The sequence below is a fragment of the Chamaea fasciata genome, unplaced genomic scaffold, assembly GCF_029207755.1.
Source record: "Chamaea fasciata isolate MVZ Bird 193981 ecotype frontalis unplaced genomic scaffold, bChaFas1.0.hap1 SCAF_2, whole genome shotgun sequence".
Classification (NCBI taxonomy): domain Eukaryota; kingdom Metazoa; phylum Chordata; class Aves; order Passeriformes; family Sylviidae; genus Chamaea; species Chamaea fasciata.
Window position 1 is genome coordinate 36,312,580 of NW_027094087.1, and position 20,301 is coordinate 36,332,880.

Genomic DNA, 20,301 nt, shown 5'->3' on the forward strand with positions numbered 1-20,301 from the left:
CCGTCCCCCGGCGCGGCTCCCGCCAGGGCTGGCGGTGCAGGTGAAGCCGCGCCGGACAGGGATGCGGTGAGCGCAGAGCCGGCACTGCCCGCCCGCCCGCCCGGCGGCAGCACAGGAGCGGGGACCCCCGAGGGCACCGGGGGACGCGGGGCGACGCGGCGCCCTGCCCTGCCGGGAGCGGATGACCTTGAACGAGTCCCCCGCGGGACAGACATTCCGCGACCGCCTCCTCGACCTCCCGTGTGTCGGGCGCGGGAGGCGGGAGCACCGCGGCAGGCGGGGCCGGGCTGGGGCCGGGGCGGGCGGCGGCAGCGCGGTCCCTCCCCGCGGGCGGGAGGCGGGCGGGGGCCGCGCTCCCGGCAGGCTGCTTTGGGCTGCGCTGAGGTCGGCGCGGCGCCGGCCGGGGGGTGCTCCGTTCGCTTCTTTCGCCTCTTTCCTTGCCTCTCGCCACTGCCCAGCAGCGCCCAAGGCGGCATGGAGAGCCAGCGCGGGAGGCCGCGGGGCAGCGCCCGGAGCTGAACCGGCCGGTGCGTTCCCGCCTGGGGCTGGGGCGGGGCGCGGAGGCGATGGCGGAGAAACTTTCCGCCGGGCAAACTCGGCGGTGCGCGGGGGCTCCGGAGCCTGCGGCCGCGACTCGGGGAAACTTCTGCTGCGGGGGCTCGGCCGCGGCAGCGTCCCTGCATCGTGCCCGTGTCCGCTCGCATCCCGCCCCGCTCCTGTCAGCGGCCGGTCCCGCTCCCGCTCTGCCCTGCAAGGTGCACCAGTGGGCGGCTGCCCGGGTGCGCTTCGCGCCGGCGTTTAGCTCGCCAGCAGGCAAGACCCAGGTTTTCGTGTTTTAAGAATTTACTCGCCGCCTTTTGAGTGCGTTTAGTTTGTAGTTTGTTTTTGGTGGTGATGTTTTTTTTGGGGGAGGTTGTTTGTTTGTTTTTTAACTTGTGGCAGCGAGGGCGGGGGGTTGTGTTTGTCTGTCGCTGCTCTTCAGCTGCAGTTGCTCTTGGCTGAGCCTGGGGACTGGCTGCAGCTGCTTGGGCTGGGGAGGAACGGGTGTTACCGGAGGACCTGCCTGTTCGTATTTATGTCTGTCTATCTGTGTGCCCATCTACTTTTTCCTCAATGTTTTTGAGAGGGAGGGCTCGCCTTGCCCTCCCCGTTCGCAGGCTCTGGAGCTGGGGGAGCGCTCTGTCCGGGACGGCGGGGGCAGCAGCCGTGTCCCCTCGTCCCTGCCGGGCTTTGCTGGGGCTGCGGGCTCCCCATCCCTCCCTCCGCGCTGCCGGGGGCTTCGCTGAGCGCACCCCGCAACTCGAACCGGCTGTGGGTATGTGTCTGTCTGTCCGTGTGTGTGTTCGTGCAGGGGCTGGGGTGTGCACCCGTGGGAAGGGAACCTGCTCCGGCTGGCGATGGGTTAAACGTGGCGCTCCCAGCTCTAACTTCTGCCAGTAAAGAAGGTAATCCAGCCTCTCCTGCCCACTTTTTGAATCCCACTGGATTATTTGCAGGAGTAGAAGAGAGCCGCAGTGCCCCAAGGAATGCATCAGTGGGTGTCTTTTACTTTTTAAAATTTTTTTATTACTATTTTTCATGGTGGCTTAGTGCCCTTGCTTTGTTGTTGGGAGGATTAAGCGTTGCCGAGTGCCTTTAGTCCCCGTTTCAATTCAAATAAGTACAGGTACATGGTACATTAAGGGAAGTCAGCACTGGCATCCCGGCAGAGGCACTAAAGCATCAAGTTTGGTTAAAAGGAAGGAATTCGAGGAAATGAATGCTTCTGTTCGTACTCATTTGCCTTCCCTTTGCAGTACTGTCAGGCAGTTTAGAGAGGCGTATCTTTTGACCAGGGTTTGTGTGTTCTTGACCAACTTCTGTCCAGCAGAAAGAAAGAAAAAGTGCTCTCCACAGGTACAGGTGTTATAACTTATCTCTCGTTTAGCAAATGCTTTATGAAATTTCATTTGAATTTTCAGCAAAGGAATTAAAAATCAGGAGAGGATGAACTATGACGAATGCAGAGGAGAGTTGCTGCACCATTCTTGCTGTCTGGATGCTCTGCTTTCACTGGGGACTCATTCCTGGTCTGGAGCAGTTGTGGGAGGGTATAAACATTAGCTGGGAAAGCAGAACAAGGCAGAATAGCCTGGCTAGTACTTGTCGGTCTCTTTCTGCTGACATTCAGAAGGTTGCTCCTTCAAGTTAACAAAAATTTCCTGTTGTTGCTTGGATTGGACTTGGTGATAGGTGCAAGAAGTGAAAGAGTGATCCCTCCAGATCTAGCTTGCTGTTGCAGAGTGCTGCTGAGAAAGAGCTTACAGGTATGATCATTGTGTTCCAAAAAACACTGGAGTCTTGAAAGAGCCAGATAGGAGACACTGTACTGCAGGACTGTAAACTATGGATATCCCTCTGTCTGATCCTTTGGTGGTGCTAGTGTTGTACAAAATCAGCAGGTTGGCTGTGCTTGTCTTGATGCAGTAAATCATAGTTTTATTTACTTTTGTTCCTGTTTATTTTTAAGCTTGATTCTTAATATAGCATCTGTTGGCACTGTAATGACTGTGCTCCATACCTGCGTGCCAATGGTGTGTGGGGTGGTTCCTGAACTGTGTGTTACATTACTGTGGTGTTATCCTGTGTGCCAGACAGTGATGGGGTATATCCCCCCCTCCAGTTTCCCTAAATGCTGGCTTGCTCAGTTTCTCACATAAGGGACTTCTGTTCCACCAGGTTATATTGTCTTGGCTCCTGCTATGTTGCACTACTGTGACCTGATGCACTCTGGTTGATGGATTCTGTCAGATGTGATGAAATGAACAATTAGGAGGCAGTTGGGGTGTTCAGGCATTGCTTGTTAGGAGCAGTTTGTAGGTGCTGTTCCACTACAGATATATTTCTGTGCTGGGTTTTAAAACATCTTCCGACACATGCCAACTGCAGACATACAGCTTGTATTTACAGGCAGGTTTTTGTGAAGGACAGGAAGTTGGTTAGGATAAAGTTTGTTTTAGAATGTTGTGCCAGTGTGAAACATCATGCTTCTGGATGCAGGTTTGAATCCCTTACAGTTCAGCGGTGTCTTAAATTTCCTAACTGCTTGATGAGTATTTGCTTGCTTATGTGAAGGGTTTCATGACTTCTGCCTGCAGTACATAACACAAAAGCTCTTGGCACTCTTAAAACCCTTATTGTGCTGGCTGGAAGTTCCAAGGCAGAATGGGCAGGGACTCAAAATTGCTGCGACAGAGGTGAAATCCTGACTACGCTGACTTCAGTGGGAGTTTTGCCATAGATGAAAATGGGCCAAAACTTCAGAAGTAGTTCTCCCTTCTTATTGGTAATCCTGGTGTATTCTCTAGGGAAGCTTTTGCTTTTCTGCTGCCACCCAGACTGAGTCTGTTAGGCAGAGAAGATAGAAGTCTCTTAGGATGTCATGCTGTGCCTTTCATAAGCACAGCATTCTTGGGAAGGAAATCAGGGCAGATAGGAGTGGAAACAAAACCCCAAACGTGGACACATGCTGACTGTCTTGCTGCTTGTGTCCTGAGTCATTCCCAGGAACATGGATCAAGAACTCTGAACTGAGCACAATTAGCTTCTTGAAACTGCAGAGGAGGGATCTGTCAATGCCTGCAGCCAGTGCATCTCCCAGTCCCTGCTTTTGCATTTGCAAATTATTGGTTTAGTGACAGACATTCAATATGTGAAGTAACAGTACGTTCATTAATTCAACCCTACTTAGCCTGTGCACACTGAGTGAGTTTTCTGTATGTATGTGATCTAGTGAGTTATTCTCAGAGACACTTTATATATCCAGCATCTAGATAAATTTTTATGTTACATGACAGTGACAAATGGGAAGTGTTTGCTACTTTCTTCCATGACTTGAAAGGTATGTGGTACAGAATATCAGAATACGCATTTAATCAGTGCTGATTGAAAGCTGGTCCAGGTCATGGCCATGTAATAAAACCGATTGTCACAACAAGAATGTGTTGCTTCAGTTTTTTGTGTTCTGTGGAATAGAAGAGGGTTTGTTAATACGTACCAAAAACCTTGACTGGTATTGAAGTATTTGAATCTGTCTGATTTTTAATTTTTTTTTTCCAGTGGAAACACTGTGGTGTCTGCAATTCCAGTATAGACAATTTTCTTTCACAGTACATTCTTCTGTCATGCATTCATGCCTGACTTTTAGATATTTTGCTCCTGTATGATGATGAAAGAAACGAAAATATAAACTAATGTGAAACTGAGTAGCCTGTCTTGCACGTGCATGCTTACTTTAACAGACTTAAATAAGGAGAATATGTTGAACATTTATAAATTACACCTTGTTAATATCTCTTAGCTTGTTTGCTGTGAGGATTTATGCATCTAAAATAAAACAGTACTAATTCTTATTGCATATGCTTTATACAAGTGCACAGGCCTCATTTTGTCCCAGTATAAAAAAATATAGATACTATAAAAGGCATGGTTTTAGACCCTGAAGTCATTATTGGTTAACACCTGGATGTGTGTATTAATGGCAAATAAGTTTTGGGCACAGTTAGTACTGTCAGGATGCAAAAGATGGCAGTGCTGGGAAGAGGGATCTTCCAGAAAACCCTACTGGGCTGTCATTCAAACCTCTGCTCTGGGATCTGCATGGATTTCCAGCTTCTGGGTTTGCGGTTTGGTGTGGTTTTTTTTTTTCTTTACATAAGTGCAAATCAAAGAGCTGATGATAACCATTATTGTATGGGGGTTTTTTTGCTCTGTGTCTAAGCACTAAGTACTGTATTCTCTTTAGTGCTTGAACTTGAGGGCTGAGCTGGAGACAGGACTTGCTGGGTGCTGGACTGGAATATGCATCAAGTGTGACTATGCAGTCTGAGAGAGATGCTGTTCTTAGCTTGCTTGTTTTTCTTAACTTCATGTGCAGTGCTACAGGCTAGGGGAAGAGCGACTTGAAAGCTTCCCAGTGGAAAAGGACCTGGGGGAGCTGGTCAACAGTGGCTGAACATGATCCAGTGTGTACCCAGGTGGCCAAGAAGGCCAATGGCATCCTGGCTGGATCAGCCATGGTGTGGCCAGCAGAACCAGGGCAGTGACCGTCCCCCTGTACTGGGCACTGCTGAGGCCACGCCTCAAATCCTGTGTTCAGTTCTGGACCCCTCACTGCAGGAAAGACATTGAGGGGCTGGAGCATGTTGAGAGAAGGGCAGCGGAGCTGGGGAAGGGTCTGGAGCACAAGTCCTGTGAGGAGGAGCACCTGAGGAAGCTGGGGCTGTTTAGTCTGGAAAAAAGGAGGATCAGGGGAACCTTATCAGTCTCACAGCTGCTTGAAATGAGGGGTAACTAGGTGGAGGACTGTGTCTTCTAACATGTAGAAAGCCATAGGACAAGAGGAAATGATGTCAGGTTATGTCAGGGGATATTTATATGGATATTAGGAAAAAATTCCTTATTGAAAGGGCTGTCAACCATTTGAAGAGGCTGCCAAGGGAAGTGTTACCATCCCTGGAGGGACTTAAGGGATGTGTAGATGTGGGACTTGGGGACATGGTTTAGTGGTGGACTTGGTAGTGCTGGGTTAATGGTTGTACTGGATGATCTTAGAGGTGTTTTCCAACATAAATGATTCTATGGTTCTGTGAAAAATGCAATATATAGGGATTTTTTGGTGAGATTGGTGTTGTGTGGGATTAGTAGCAATGCTACCACTGATGTGAAAACTTCCTGATTTCACTTTTTTGTTTCTTGGAAGACTCAAGAGGAGACCTTGAATAACATTGCAGGTGAGGGAAGACAGAGATGGTGCTGAAGGCAATCTTGTCCCTAATACATTGCAGAGGTGTTAATTACCAAAGAGTGGGCACAGCCTTGCCCTCCCAGCTATGGGTGTGATAAAAGAGTGAGTTAGCTGGTAGGGAGTTGGTTGCAGTCTGCTGGCTGTGCTGTGAGGAGGAAGGGACAGGAAGTTGTTTGAGGGATAGACAGTGTTAGGTGACCATGCTCGGGACAGGAAGGAGTCAGCTGGAACTGCAGAGGGAAGAGAAAAAGGAGAGAAAGTGCCAGAGCTGTGTGGAGCTGCCCATGGGAGGCTACATAGAAGAGGTATGAGAGACTTCTGGACAGCAAGGTGCTGATGCTTGAAGCCTTCTTTGGTGTCAGTTGTACCTCCTCTGTCATGCAGCGATGTAGAGAGATGTAGGGTTTTGTGTTGGAAAATTCTCCATTGTCTTATTGAGCTGTTGTTGATTTTGCTGCTGTTTTTGGTGTATGAGCCTGGTTACTATAATAATTATACCTAAATGTGTCTATGCCTGTACTGCCTGTCACCCACAGTAAATCAAAGGCATGGACCCTGCAGGCACTTAGAGTAAGTTAACACAAATGAAAAACACCAGTGGCTTTGCCTGGGAGAAAACAGTATTTTATTTTTTTCTCCTAGATGATGACACTACTAATTGTGTGGCTTCCAGTGCGTGAGCGTAACTTCCTTTGACATCAGTGCGTGTTGGCTTGGTCATTGCACATGTGCCAGCACAGTGCAGCCCCTGCTGCTGGCCTTCAGTGGTGCTCTCCCTCTGTTCTTGCAGAGTCCACAGCTCCATCCCTTGGCTGTGGAGCTGGTCAGAGAGATGTGGCAGTACATGGGGTGGATCCTCTGGACTGAAATCCTCCTTCCTTTTCTACTATTTAAGCTGATTTCTCCCTTCTTTTAAAAGGCATCCCTGATTTCTTAAAAAATTAAATTTTTAAATGGGCTTAGCAGACCAGAGATGTTCTGGGCTTTCCAGCCTGAGTCAGGCCACTTCGGTCTTCAGTGGAGCTGGTGGTGGGATTTAATGCTGACTGTAATAAGAATTGCTTTTGGGCCATTCAGAGCTCTTGAAATCCTGCCCTGCAGCATTTCCAGCTTCTTAGCTTGGTCCTGTAGAGCTTCTGGGTAGAGGGAAATAGTTTTGAAGACTTCCTGTAGTGCTGGTGAGAAATGATCTGTCACCAGCACTGGAAATGAACCAGAAACACAACTTGTTTCTGCTTGCACTGTGCAAACCAGCCATAAATAACATTTCTTCCATGTCTTTGCAGACTTCAAAGAGTCTTCCAGCTGTTGCAGGAGGCCTAGTGAGAGAAGGTAGCTGCAAGTTTAATTGTAGCTTCAGGACTTTAGCTCAATCAAAATCCAAACAATTTGATAAAAATTACAGACACTTGGATGTTGTTAAAGGTCAAAAGTGAGCCCTCTTCAGAACTGCTGTTAATGGTTTACATGTTAAAATAAAGGAGCTTGTTAATATTCCTAAATAACATTGCACATACATTATTTTTGCCTTTGAACCATCTGAGCACTTTGCATGATAGTGCAGGTTACGTTTGGTGATAAGTGCATATAATGACAGTAAAATGTCAGTTTTTCTATCATATTTGTAGCACTAGTATATTTTTAATATTAAACATGATTATTTCCTACATTGCCTAAACAAATCATGGCACTCAGAGTCTTAAAGGATGTCTTTCTATTCTGCTACAGGGTGAAATTTTTTTGATGATTCCTGATATTTCATGGAATCCTAGAATGGTTTGAATTGGAAGGGACCTTAAAGATTAGGTTGTTCCAGCCGTTCTATCATGATGCATTCCACTAGATCACGTTGCTCAAAGCCTTATTCAGCATGGCCATGAGCACTTCCAGGGATGGAGTAGCCACAGCCTTGCTGAGTAACCTGTTTCAGTGCCTCACCACCCTCACAGTAAATAATTTCATCCTGATATCTAATCTAAACCTGACCTCTTTCAATTTTAAGACATTGCCCCTTATTCTACAGCCATGTCATAAAATAAGAACTCCCCCAGCAGTTTTTTTGGAAGCTCCCTTTATGTACTGGAAGGGTGCTAGAAGGTCTCCTCAGTAGATTCTCTTGTCTGGGCTGAACAGGCCCCATTCTCTCAGCTTGTTGTCATAGGAGAGGTATTCCTATCCTCTGGTCATCTTCATGGCCCTCCTCTGGACTCACGCCAACAGGTCTGTGTCTTTCCAATGCTGAGGCTCACAGAGCTGGATGCAGTGGTCCAGGTGGGGTCTCATGTGAGTGGAGCAGAGGGGGAGAATCACCTCCTTCAACCTGCTGTTCACACTGCTTTTCCTGCAGTCCTGTGTGTGGTTGGCTTTCTGAGATGCCAGCTCACGTGTCTGGCTCAAGTTCAGTTTTTCATCCACCAACACTCCTAAGTTCTCCCCAGTGCTGCTCTCATGCCATTCTCTGCCAGGCCTGTATTTGTGCTTGGGATTGCTCTTGCACTTGGCCTTGTTGAACTTGATGAGTCTTGTACAGGCCTGCCTGTCCAGGTCCCTCTGGGATGGCATCCCTTCCCTCCGGCATCTCAACCTCACCACCCAGCTTGGTGCCATCTGCAGAGTTGCTGAGGGTGCCCTCAATCCCGCTGAACATGTTGCTGACAGAGATGATAAAATGTTCTGCTCCCAGTACCTACTCTCTGAGGAATGTTACTTGGAAGGTGACTAACCAGAAAATTCCTTATTCACCAAGTGATCCACCCATGAAATCCATGTCTCTCCACCTTAGAGGTAAGGATGTTGTACAGTACAGTGTTGAATGCTTTGCACAAGTTCATGTAGATGATGTCTGTCGCTCTTCCCTCATCCATGAATGCTCTGTCCCCAAAGATTTGTCAGGCATCATTTTCCCTTAGTAAAGTCACGTTGGCTGTCACTGGTTACCTCCGTTTCCCATGTACCTTAGCATGGTTTTGAGGAGGATCTGCTCCCTGATGTTGCTGTAGGAAGGGGACGCTGACTGGCCTGTAGTTCCCTGGATCTTCCTTTCTTCCCTTTTTAATACAACTGTGTGAACTTTGCGGGCCTGCCATGACTTTTCAAATGTGATAGGCAGTGCTTAGCCACCTCCTCTGCCTGTTCCCTCCGGACCTGCAAATGCAGCTCCTCAGGTCCTGTGGGCTTGTGCCCCTTCAGGTTCCACAGATACTCTGGAAGGTCATGTTGTCCTGCAGTGGGTGGTTATTGCTTGTCCATGTCCCTGACTTTGCTTTCTATAACTTGGGTAGTGGGACTGGAGCACTTCACAAGGAAGACCTGTGGCGGAAAAGCTATGAGTACCTCAGTCATTTCTGTATCCCAGGTAAACAGGTCTTCTCTTTCCTTCTGGAGAGGGCCCACATTTTCCCTAATATTTCTTTCTTTCTGTCTATCGCTGGTGTACCTATGGAAGCTTTTCTTGTTGCCCTTTACATGCCTGGCCAGAATTAATTCTGTCAGTTCTTTGGCTTTCCTAACCTGCTTCCTGTCTGCTCGGACATTCTCTCTGTATTTCTTTCAGGCTGCCTGTCCTTGCTGCAATCCTCTGGAAGCTTCCATTTTGTGTTTGAGTTTATCCAGGAGCTTCTTGTTTATCCATGCATCCATATTTAAACAAACAGTTAATAATTTTGAGATATGCATGTGTGGGGTGGGTTTGGTTAGGTTGGCTGTTCAGGTTTGATTTTTGGGTCTTTTTTGAAAGCTGGTGTTTGAAATTCTTTCATTCATCCTCTGTGTGGCAGTTAAGTAATGGCAACTCTTGCTGTAGTCCAGGTGAGTGAAGTCAGTGCTAGCATAGCTGTGTCTTTGTGGTGTGATTGTATGTGAGGTAGAGTGGCCAGCTTGTGTTGGGATGACCTAGCTTTATGGATTTTTGCTGTAGTGCAGTGATGGATACACTGGTAGTCAATAAGCTTAGAGCTGAGGTTTTACATAGACATTTTTTCCAGAGGCTTACTGTGTTATTTTTCAGTTAAAATTGAGACACCATGATTCGCTGCTGGGATTTTCAAGGAACCATAATTGCTGGTTTCATTTAGAGAAGACCAGCCTTTTTTTTTTTTTTTTTTTTTTTTTTTTTTTTTTTTTTTTTTTTTTTGTGTGTTTTACAAAGTGCAAGAACAAAGGTGTTGCTTCTGCTTTGCCTTTGGTAATGGGTGTCCATATTATTGTAGTGTTCCAAACCTAGACAAAGTCTGTACTATCCAGAAGGAAGCGTACCTCTGGCAGAGAAGCTAGAGGACTGGGTGGAACAACAGCAGGAGTAATTGTTACTATTGTTATTTTAAGCTGGAGGATTTCATTTGGGGCTGGGATGCAAACAGAGCAGAAAGGCAGATGTTGCTTTCCAGTAGCCAAAGCCTTCCATGTTGTCAGATACTGAATGGCTGGAGGCATCGTGATGGTAGAGCCTCTTGACACTTCTGCCACTTGCCTGGACCCAGGAGGCTGGATAATTATTTAGTCTTCAGGGAGCAGACTGATTTTAAAGTCTTACTATTGACCTTCCATGTGTGAACACAGTTCTCTCCAAATGATGTGTGTGCTTTGGATCACCTTTGATACATTGGATGAGGCTTTGCCAGCCTGTCTTGCTGCACCGTGCAGGCTGCTGGCTTGCTTCCCTGGGCTTTGCACAGTAGCATCTGTTTGGGAGGCTCTTTACCCAGCATGTTTGGTGCAGGGAATATTTAAAGATGCCACAAGGCTCCTTTGGTGTGGTTTACTACGTGAGTAAAACCCTTTGCAATTCAGATCATTAGGACCATAACCAAATTTTCTGTGTGCTTTTGCAGCCATATTGTGAGGTCAGGAGTAAATGGTGGGGCATGTTATGCTTCTGTCAGGGCTTTGAGGATTGACCTTTGCCAATCTGTGGTGCATCTGTTTGGCTGTGGTTTGTCTTTGGATGAATTTACATAGTGAGATGTAGCTGGACTCATGCTGGGCCCTGCTCCTCTGAGCTTGCACAGTGCATGCTTGAGTTCTGCTTTGGAGTAAAGCAGCAGATCACACTGACAGCAAGAGCCTGAAGGGCCCTGCTGGAAGCCAGTAGTGATTCCCTATGGACTATCATGGCATAGGGAAAAAGATCTGCATACCATGTTAAACCAGCAGGATGCAGAGTTCTGTTCTTGCTCTGTTTCCCCCGCTCTTTCCAGAAGCTGCATTCTGGAACACCGTTCCAAGAGCTGTTTCTCTCTGTAGTGGTTTAGTGACAGCCAAAATGATTCTTGAACATTAACAAATATCAGTTGATCCACAGCTGACTTGTTCACATGTTGATTGTATGTATGGAAAGGCTAAGGAAGAAGTGAAAATGAGGAGAGATTGCAAGATAAGTAAGGAGTGAGTAGAATGTACTGCTCTTTCTGGGCATGGGTTAATGGATGTGGAGGAACCAAGGATGGGGAAAAGAAACAGTGGGAGGGTGCAGTTTTCTGATGGTGATGGCTCAATAAAAGAAACATGGAAGCTTTGGGGTCCTGGTCTATGCTAGGTACCTGGCTGGGGAATGGGGAGAAGGAGAAAGATGAATAGGGAACGTCAGCTATATTAGCCTTTAACTGGTTTGTTTATTATTTTTTAAGCTGTCTTAAATACCTTAGATTTTCAGCATGGCTAGAACAACATAGCTGATGTCTTTGTTTGGTGTTCTTAGATTGACAGGCCTAAAATGGGCTTTCAGACTTAGTTTTTCATTAGCTGATTACATGGAAAATGTGTCTGGACGTAGATTCTGAGAGACAGTGCTGTATAAAGGATCTGGCTGAGATTGAATCAAATTTGACTTCTTAAAAATTCGGTAACTTTTGGAACGCTTCACCCCTTATGCTGCTGCTTTTTCTCCTGATTGATGTGTTGCTAGAGCTGTAGGACCATCATTACTCACAGGTGGTCCTGTTGTGTATGTCAGCCCTGCATGTTGAGGGTTGTTCACATGTTACCAGCAGGACCAAAGCTGTAGCCAGAGGTGAAGCCCTCCCCTGAACTGGTGAGCCCAGGTGCTGGTGGCTGGTGCTTCTGGACAGCTGGGGCTCGCACAGCTGGCAGGCTGGGCAGGGAGCTTGTTGTGGCCACAGTGCATGCTGTGCTCATGGCCATCCTCACAGATGCCCTTCAGGGGTTGTATGGAGATATGCACTGGCTCTAATAGGAGTCATTAGGCAGAAATTATGTAGGTCATTATCCTGTGTGGAGTGGGAGTTCTTGTGCAGAGTGTGTGTACGTTGAGGATTGTGGCTGTTATCGTGGTATGTCCCTACCGGATTTAAATGATGTTGCTCTTAAGTGTTTTAAAGTTGTTGCTAATAGGATTGGCCACCTTCAGGGTGCACTTTATGCGTGGGCTGTCTTTATTGTACTGACAGTGTAGCTGTATTTGTTGCTGAAGGTCAGCAGAAGTACTAGTTTCTGCTGTCCTCTTGGTTGAGTAGTTCTTGGCGGTTGTGGAGTCATTTTCCATGCACCACAGTGAAACTGAGATTAGAATCTGATTCTTTGGATTTCAGACAAAAGGAATAGTGACTTCTCGTGAGTGTTCCTTTCCTTGCCAGTAGAGGCTGGATGACTTAATCTCTGCATATATCAACATGTTGATCAAGTTTCACACCAAAGTATCCAGGGCTAACTATAACAAATATTTAAAAATGTAAGCCCCGGTTGTAATTGAAAACCTTTCTTGGTTATACAGTTCTGTGTGTAATGAAATGACAGCTCAGGGCTGGATTTTTAGGATAGCTTTATCTGCAGTAATACTCAGCTCTGGGTCTGTCAAAACAGCCTTCGAAAGCCAGAGGTGCCTGTTGCATGGCATTTGCTCAAATATGCCTTAATAAAGTCAGTGCCAGGTTTCCCATCCACAGGAAAAAAGAAGTCTTTGAGTATATCTGCTTTTCACATACCTGCTAGGAAGTCCTAGGGCTGAGATTCTGTGGAAATGGCAAAGTTGGATTGATTCTGGGTGTGTTTCCTGAGAGGAGATGTGGCTGGTTGGTTTGCTCTTTCCTTCCTTCCTTTTGGGCAATGAGCATAAGGCTGAAGCTGATGTCGTGGGGGGAGATGGGAGCAGAGCCCTTTGCAAACTGGTTGCTGAGCACCTGCTGTTTACAGAGAAGGATTTTAAAACCAACCATCATGCAGAGTTGCATGCCATCCCTTGCAAATGGAGGTAAATCAACCTGCTTATTTCAGCAGGTCAACCCCAGGTTCAGCTGGAGGAATCAAGTGGCTGTTGAGATCTAGATGAAGAAACACTGTAGACTGAACTCATGTTTGCCATTGCCAGCAGGAGCACTTCATTTGCAGTAATGTTATTTTATCATGAGCCAAACAAAACCACACAATTAAGCTAAAACCACACCAGACTCTGTGTTTTAGAGGTATCAATCAGTCTGTTAATTTAAAAGGAAAACCTTTTTCTAGCTTGCTTTCCTGTACTGATTCTTTTTTAGCTCTTAACATCTCTTCCCTGCCCATTCATGAGTTGACTTTAACAGTAGGTCATTGGGACAAGAACAGCAATGAGGTATGGGGGGGGTTTGCCACCATTTACAAATCCAGTAACTCTTTTCTTCCTGAGAGTGTGGACCCTGAGTTGGAGCAGACTTCATTGCTGACTCTGCTGTGAACATATAGAAGTTTGGGATCTTCCATAATACCCAGACTTTGAAATTTGCCCCGAGATACTCACTCAGTAGTTACAGAATGAAGAAATAAGTCTACAGACCAAGAGTCCCTCCAAGGAAACCATTTTGCTCCTTGTCCCCATGTGCCTGCATGTTTTCCGCTGAAAAGAGAATGTACAGGGAAAAGTGGAAACCCTGAAACTCTGACATGTCAGGGAATATTTCCTGAATTCATTTGGAGAGAAGTATTGTTCTCTATTTACCTTCAGGTCTTCCATTGTCCAAATCTGCAGAATTGGTGAGTGTCAAGGTTTCAGTGCTGATGTTAGCTTGTCTCACCCTAAGCAGTGAGTCCCAAAGGTCTGTCTCTGAGAAAGGATTAGTGCCAAGCCCTCACACTCCATTTAAATGGACAGACCTGTGCTCCACTAGCAGTAGTAGTAGTGCACAGACACAGGAGCCTGATTTGTTCTAGTGATTGCTTTCTTTAATGAGTTCCCAGAAAATATCTACTGTATCTTGGTATTTAGTGTTGCATAAGATGAACCTTTGGAAGGAGGGAGATTATGGAGTAGTTCGATAGGAATGACTGATAACAAGTGAAAATGCTACTAAGCAGCCCTGAGCTGCTGCTATCTGGTGTGGTCTCACTGGTCATCCCAGCCAGCCCCTTCTGGAGGCTTGTGTCTGCGCTGCGGAGACACATCTGCAGCCCACAAACAGGTAGTTTGTTTCACTGATACATACCAAAAGGCTTTATGAGTTAGAACAGGATCCTGACTTGTGCCCATTTTAGAAATTAAGGAATCGAGGCAGAGGCAGGTGAACTGACTTGCTCCACAGCCCCAGAAGTACTACAGGTTGAGTGAGATCTAGGACCCAGCTGTCCTCATTTTTGATGAGCAGCAGACTGTGCTCAGCAATTCTGCCCAAGAGGAAGAAGACACATAAGCTTGGCAGAGCACTGCAGGGCTTAAAAGGTCGCACATGTTGCTTAGGGCACTGTGCATGTTAATTTAACCTATTCCTGCTCTCCCCTTTCCTATAAGACACTATTAAGAGCAGCACTGAAGTACTTACGTGCTATTTTTCTAAAGAAAACTGGTTCAGATATTGAGGTAGTCAAATATCACCCATGAGCTGCAGTTTGTCCGAGTCCTGGGAACTAATGCCCTCCCCACCAAAGAAGACAGGTCTCCTGGCCTCCTTATCATCAGCAGAGCTAGAGATAAAGGAATTCCATGCATGAAAGGTCACCCCAGCTTAGTAACAGAGCCTCCCTCTATGGTTAATGATAAGCACTTCCAGGTGGGTTTCATTCCTTCCTTCCCATGTATCTGGCCAGGCACTAAGGGTGGGTGATTCGTGCTGCTTACATCGATTACCATGGCAATGGAGTTGGCTAATTTAGATTAGATTAAGAAATTCTATCTGGCTGAATTGGATGAGAAAAATTCCCCCCTTATCATCTTGGGTGAGTTTAGTGACCCCCAGTAGTGCTGGGGGTCACTAAGAACTGTATTGATGAGAGAAAAGAATAAAGAAAGATACTAAGGAAAACAAATGAGAGAGACTGTTACTACTAGGCTTCTCGTGATTTGGAGATCCAGGATAGCTAGAAATTGATAATATGCTTTCTGTCGATATCTTCTATTGAGGGCATTTGGGCGTTGTGTTTTGTAGATGTTTTGGATGACAGAAGTAAGCAGGCTTAACTTACTGGAATTCTATTTGGGAAGCAGCAATTAGGAAGAAGGCAATAGCAGAAAATAAAAGAGAGAGGAAATTCTATTAATGCCTGTCTCTTTGGTAGCAAGTAGGTCAGTGAGCTGAAAAGGACCCTAAACATACTTGCAATCCTCAAACAGTGAGGAAGTTGAGATGGCAATTTAATCAGGGGTTGGTTGCATATAGCAAAGAGCAGTCAGAATTGCAGAAAACTTTTTTTTTTTGATTGTTGAAAATAAAGGTAAAACGTGTCAGCCCTGCATTCCTGTGCAGAGATAGCTAAACTCATTGTCTGTGGGCTTTCTGGATGGAGGGACTGAAGCAGATTAATTGAGGCCATGCAGGATGATAGTGTTGGACATGTGACTGCCGACCTTGGTGCGAGGCACCGTCTCTTTGTGTGTCCCATGCAAGGCAAGCCGTGCCACGGCGTGGGTGGCAGAGGGACCGTGGGACACCCCTGTCCAGGGCTGCTGTCACAGGGAGTGTGCAGGAGCCGAGGTGCCCTCATTCAGAAAGCCATTTGCGTGAGGAGCAAGTGACGACGCAATTCCCGCTCCCCAATGAGCGGGAGGGTAAGAGTCCAATTATTTTGCACATAATGAGGAGGTCACTGAAAGAAGGACTGGAGTTTGGCAAGGCAGAATGGGAATGCTCTCTTGCTTCCATTTTGCACTGGGAAGCCTCATTATTTAGTTTTGTGATTATGGTTGTAGCTCTGTCTCTTGAGGTTTGAAGTTATTGAAAGGATGATGAGGTTGTCATGGTGTGTCTGGGGATCACATAAGGTAGAGTGGGAAAGAGTGTGACCATATAATTTAGCCTTTTTTGGAATCATCCTGAGGATGATGGAGGAGTAATTATGGGTCAGAATATGGACATGTCAATACAAAACAAAATCAAGTCTATTAGTATTAACCATTACTTATTTAAATATTTTTAAGGAAAGAAAATTTCAAACCTTTTTAAAGTCTATATGCAGACTGATGTTTATTAATGAGGGATTCAAATAATGACATTTTGGTCTTGGAAACTTGAAACAACTGGAAGGACTGAACTGGGATGGGATGCTGGTGCAGAGACAGCAATGGGTGGGATATGGATTGGTATTGGTAAGCCAGGAATGCTCTGAAGCTGACTGGTGGGTACAAAGCTGCAGCAGAAGACTGTCAGCACCCTGGGAAGCCAAATCTGCTGCTTCAGTGGAAAATATGGTGAGAAATCATGATTGAGTCATTGTTCAAAAAATGCTTTAAAAACTCTAAATTTTTACTTACGTTTGGTTGCTTTGGCTTTGACAGAAAAGGTTTTTCACCCAAATAGGCTTGTTTAGGAACACTTAAAATCGAGAGTGTTCTTCTCCCATTTGCCATCGCTTTCAAAATTTTTTTCCATTGTTTAGACTGCAAGGTGGAAAAGAACGAGAGATGGTTGTTGCACCTTGAAACCCGCTAGGTATTCTCCAAGCAGTTAAAAAAATAAACTTTCATAAACTTGAATGAGATGCTTTAATAAAAAACAAGTGTGTGCATGCACAGAATTAAAAAGCATCCTTGTCCAATTTTTCTCTTTTTATTTTTGTATAAATTTACTTAACACGTAGAGAGGCAGCGAGCTGTGTACCTGTTTAGTTATCACATTAATGAAGCTCTAGGTTGAAAGAAGATGAAGTTATTAAAATGAAGTGCTTCATGGGATTGATTTCTCTAGGCGCTAACAGGCAGAATTTGAGTGGAGATGACAACAAAGTAATGTCTCTGACGGCTAACATGCCAAATTAAAGAAAATGTAAATAAATTAACTGAGTCATCCTGTTACTTTGCAGGCTAAGGAAGTTAGGGAGACAATTTCTGGAGTCTTCTAGAGGTTTGTAAAACTAGTGATGCAGTACTAAAGGCATATGAGATATTAAAATAATTTCTTGGTGTAGAACAGGTTTATATTTTGGAGTGGGGAGTTCCTGAGAAGAAATGATCCTTTATTTAATGCACAGCTGTATGGTGGAATCAGTTGCAGGAGTAATGAAATGCCAAATGACTGGGACAAAAAGTCCAGTCTTTTTCAAAGTATTGAATAAATTCATAGAAGGGTTAGGATACATTAATAAAAGATAAAAAATGAGGAAATTAGAGGTGTGGATGTGCCGCTCTTGCCTCCAGAGAAAGGTGGAAGTCTCTCTCTACCATAGGGTCTTGTTTCTGCAGCCCATCCTACAAGGAATTTTATAACAGCCTTATTGCACAACTGTCTCTCAAAGCAAACCTGGTATTTTGGAGTGTCATATTTATGTGTCTCAGTGGCTTTGGACGTATCACAATGAATTTACAATAAAAGGGAAGTGCCTTTTTCTTCTCTGCTCAGTACCCCTCTTCACTGGTGTTTTGTCTTCAGCTGGGGGTAGTACCATCCAAATGAGACATCCCTTGTCTGACATGGCATGAGCTTCATTAGGCGTGGCACTCCTGCATCCAGTTGTTGGGTTTTCCCTGTTGTAAGCATGGAATTATGTTTTTGCAGAGCTGTGGATTTCATGTGTGCAAATACAAGTGAAAAACTGGCCTAATAAAATCGCTAGTATGAGATGTCTGAGAGAAATTATAGCTTTGCTATTAAATCAAAGCCTAAAATTGAAAGGGAGAAACACTTGGCATGTTCATGAAAACAAAGCATGTGAAACTGGAGTGTGTGATATCACTGGTTTTCTAGCACAGCTCCAGAACTGTGTTTCAATTCAGGAGGAGTCAACCCAATAGGTAAAAATCATTATATTCCATGGTTTGGTGTGGATGTTATTTTGATGAAGTATGGGTATTCTAATGCAAGTCCAGGTTGCAGTTAGGCTGGAGTATTCCTTCCTGCGATCGTTGCATGGTTTTGCCTCTCTTAGCTTTAGCAAGTCAGTGGTTAAAAAGAATCTGGAATATATTTTGGTTGTTTTTTCTCTCTTTACCTTGTAAAGGTATAACCTGTAATTTGTGATCTTATTCAGTCATCTTTGAAATGAATTTTTCAAGAATTTTTTAAGAGATTGAAGGTTTTTCTTTTTGCCTGTTTTTTAAAAGATATGAAAAACCAGGTCACATCCACCTCTTAAAATTTTTTGTTGGATTTTCTTTATTTGGGATTTCTGATTGATTTATTTACTTATTCTTTCTTTCTTATTTATTTGGTTATTTGGACGTTCAGATTGTTGCAGGGGTTTTTTTGGCTTGGATTTTCTGTTGCAGCATCTTCGATCTGGTATATCTTGCCTAAGTTTTTGAGGAGGAAGGGAGGTGACTTTTGGGACCTTTTTTCCTGTTTCTATGGTGGCCTCAGATTAGTGCAATTTTTTAAATTACTTTCTGGAAATAGAAATATAGAGAGATAATACACCTATGGAGAAGTAATATCCCTCTGTAAGGAGGTGAGTAGGGAAAATACGCAGAAATAGAATATGTATTAGTTTACATTTCCTTCTGTATTTTGAGCTTTAAGAAGTGATAGGGCGAGCTGTTGTTGCAAGCTGCTGGTTAATATGATGTTTTTAAGGTCTTCTTTCTATTGCAGTCAGGGAGTCTTGCTCTACATTCCAGTTGCTAATTCTTGAAACACAGGATATTTTCCTTCTCATTAAAATGTATTTATTTATTTTGCAGTGAGAATATCTTGCTTAAGATGCTTCTTTTGATCTTTGGTAATGTGACAGACTCAGTAAGACTGCTAGCATAAAGTAGTGTTTATCTCATTTCACTTCTATATCCACTGTTAATTGGACCTGAGTAATATAACCCCTTTGCAATAACTATTTTAGTTTGCCCAGTCTCAAGATGATGTCCAAAAACATGCAGGTAATATTAGTGCTTGGAAATTGCTCCTTGTCTGTAATTGGAAGGCTTCTTCATGTGTTTCTGTGGTTTTATTTGCATTTATTGGGTTTTAGGCCTTTTCAGAAATACGGGGAGGGGGAAAAGGTATAGTGAGAAGTACAAAGTTTTTGCAAAAACAATTTTTTTTTCCTTAGCTTGAATTTGTAATATCACTTAGGTTTCTAGGGCAACAACTTAATGTAATGCAGATCAGCAGCTGAAATACTTCTCCCAGCAGCTGGAGAGTGAAGTTAGCAGGACCCACGGTCTGTTCTGCAGCTGATACCGGGAGCTTTGTGGCTGGTGGGGATTGTCCCTGAGCTGCCCTTCATAGCTGGTGTCACTCTGGGGAGCAGCAAGCAGTACTGGGTGATACAGGAGCTATCCTCAAGAGAGGTGGTAATGTAGGATGCTGCAAGTTCAGGGGAGTGAATAAAATCAGACTTCTTATACCTCCGGCTCAGGAGGAGCTTTGAGAGGAGGGAGGAGGTGACGAAGTGAGCTTTCTCCAGAAACTTGGATTGTGGAGGAATGTGAAACTTCACAGTTTTCTCCCATCTTGCTCTTGAAAGTTAACAAAAGAGATAGGAGTGGGAGACAGTTTTCTGACAGGAATCCCAGATTCTTCATCCCTAGAAGCTGAGATGGTGACAAGAAGCTGGGTACTCAGCAGAGAGTTACCCGCAAATTTTGTTGACTGAGTTAAATCCTCCAGCAAGCAGGTGTCGAGTAAATGTTTTGATTCTTTGCAGTATATATTTGCATATTTAAAGATTTCTGGTACTTATGACTCATTTTAGTTTTCCCAAATTTTAAAAAGAGCAAACTGGCAAGGCCCTTAATTTTTGTGGGATCACTCTGTAAGGGTTTTGAGATGCATGCCCCAAGCTGAGCATGCTGGGAGGGTGATGTACATTCAGGTCTTAACCAATGGCATCTTATGGATAGCTGTAGTCACACCTCAGATTATGTGAAGTGTTTTTAACTGTCGCTGTCTCATCATCTCCAACCCTGAACCTGTGTTCTACCAACACCTCTGCTGGGTCCCTCTTGCCCTCCCCAGCATTGGTGTGGCATTGTCCTGCTTCTCAACCAGGGTGGGTGGGTGTTGGTGTCAGGGCTCAGGCTGTAGCAGCAAGCAGCTCTTGCCCTTACAGAAGGTTCTATAAAGTGTTTGAGAGCTCTAATGGAAAGTGAGGCTTCATCCATAGTGACATTTTGTTTAAACAAGTTTATTTTCTTCATGCAAATGTGCTGGGGGGGTTGGAGGAACAGAAGA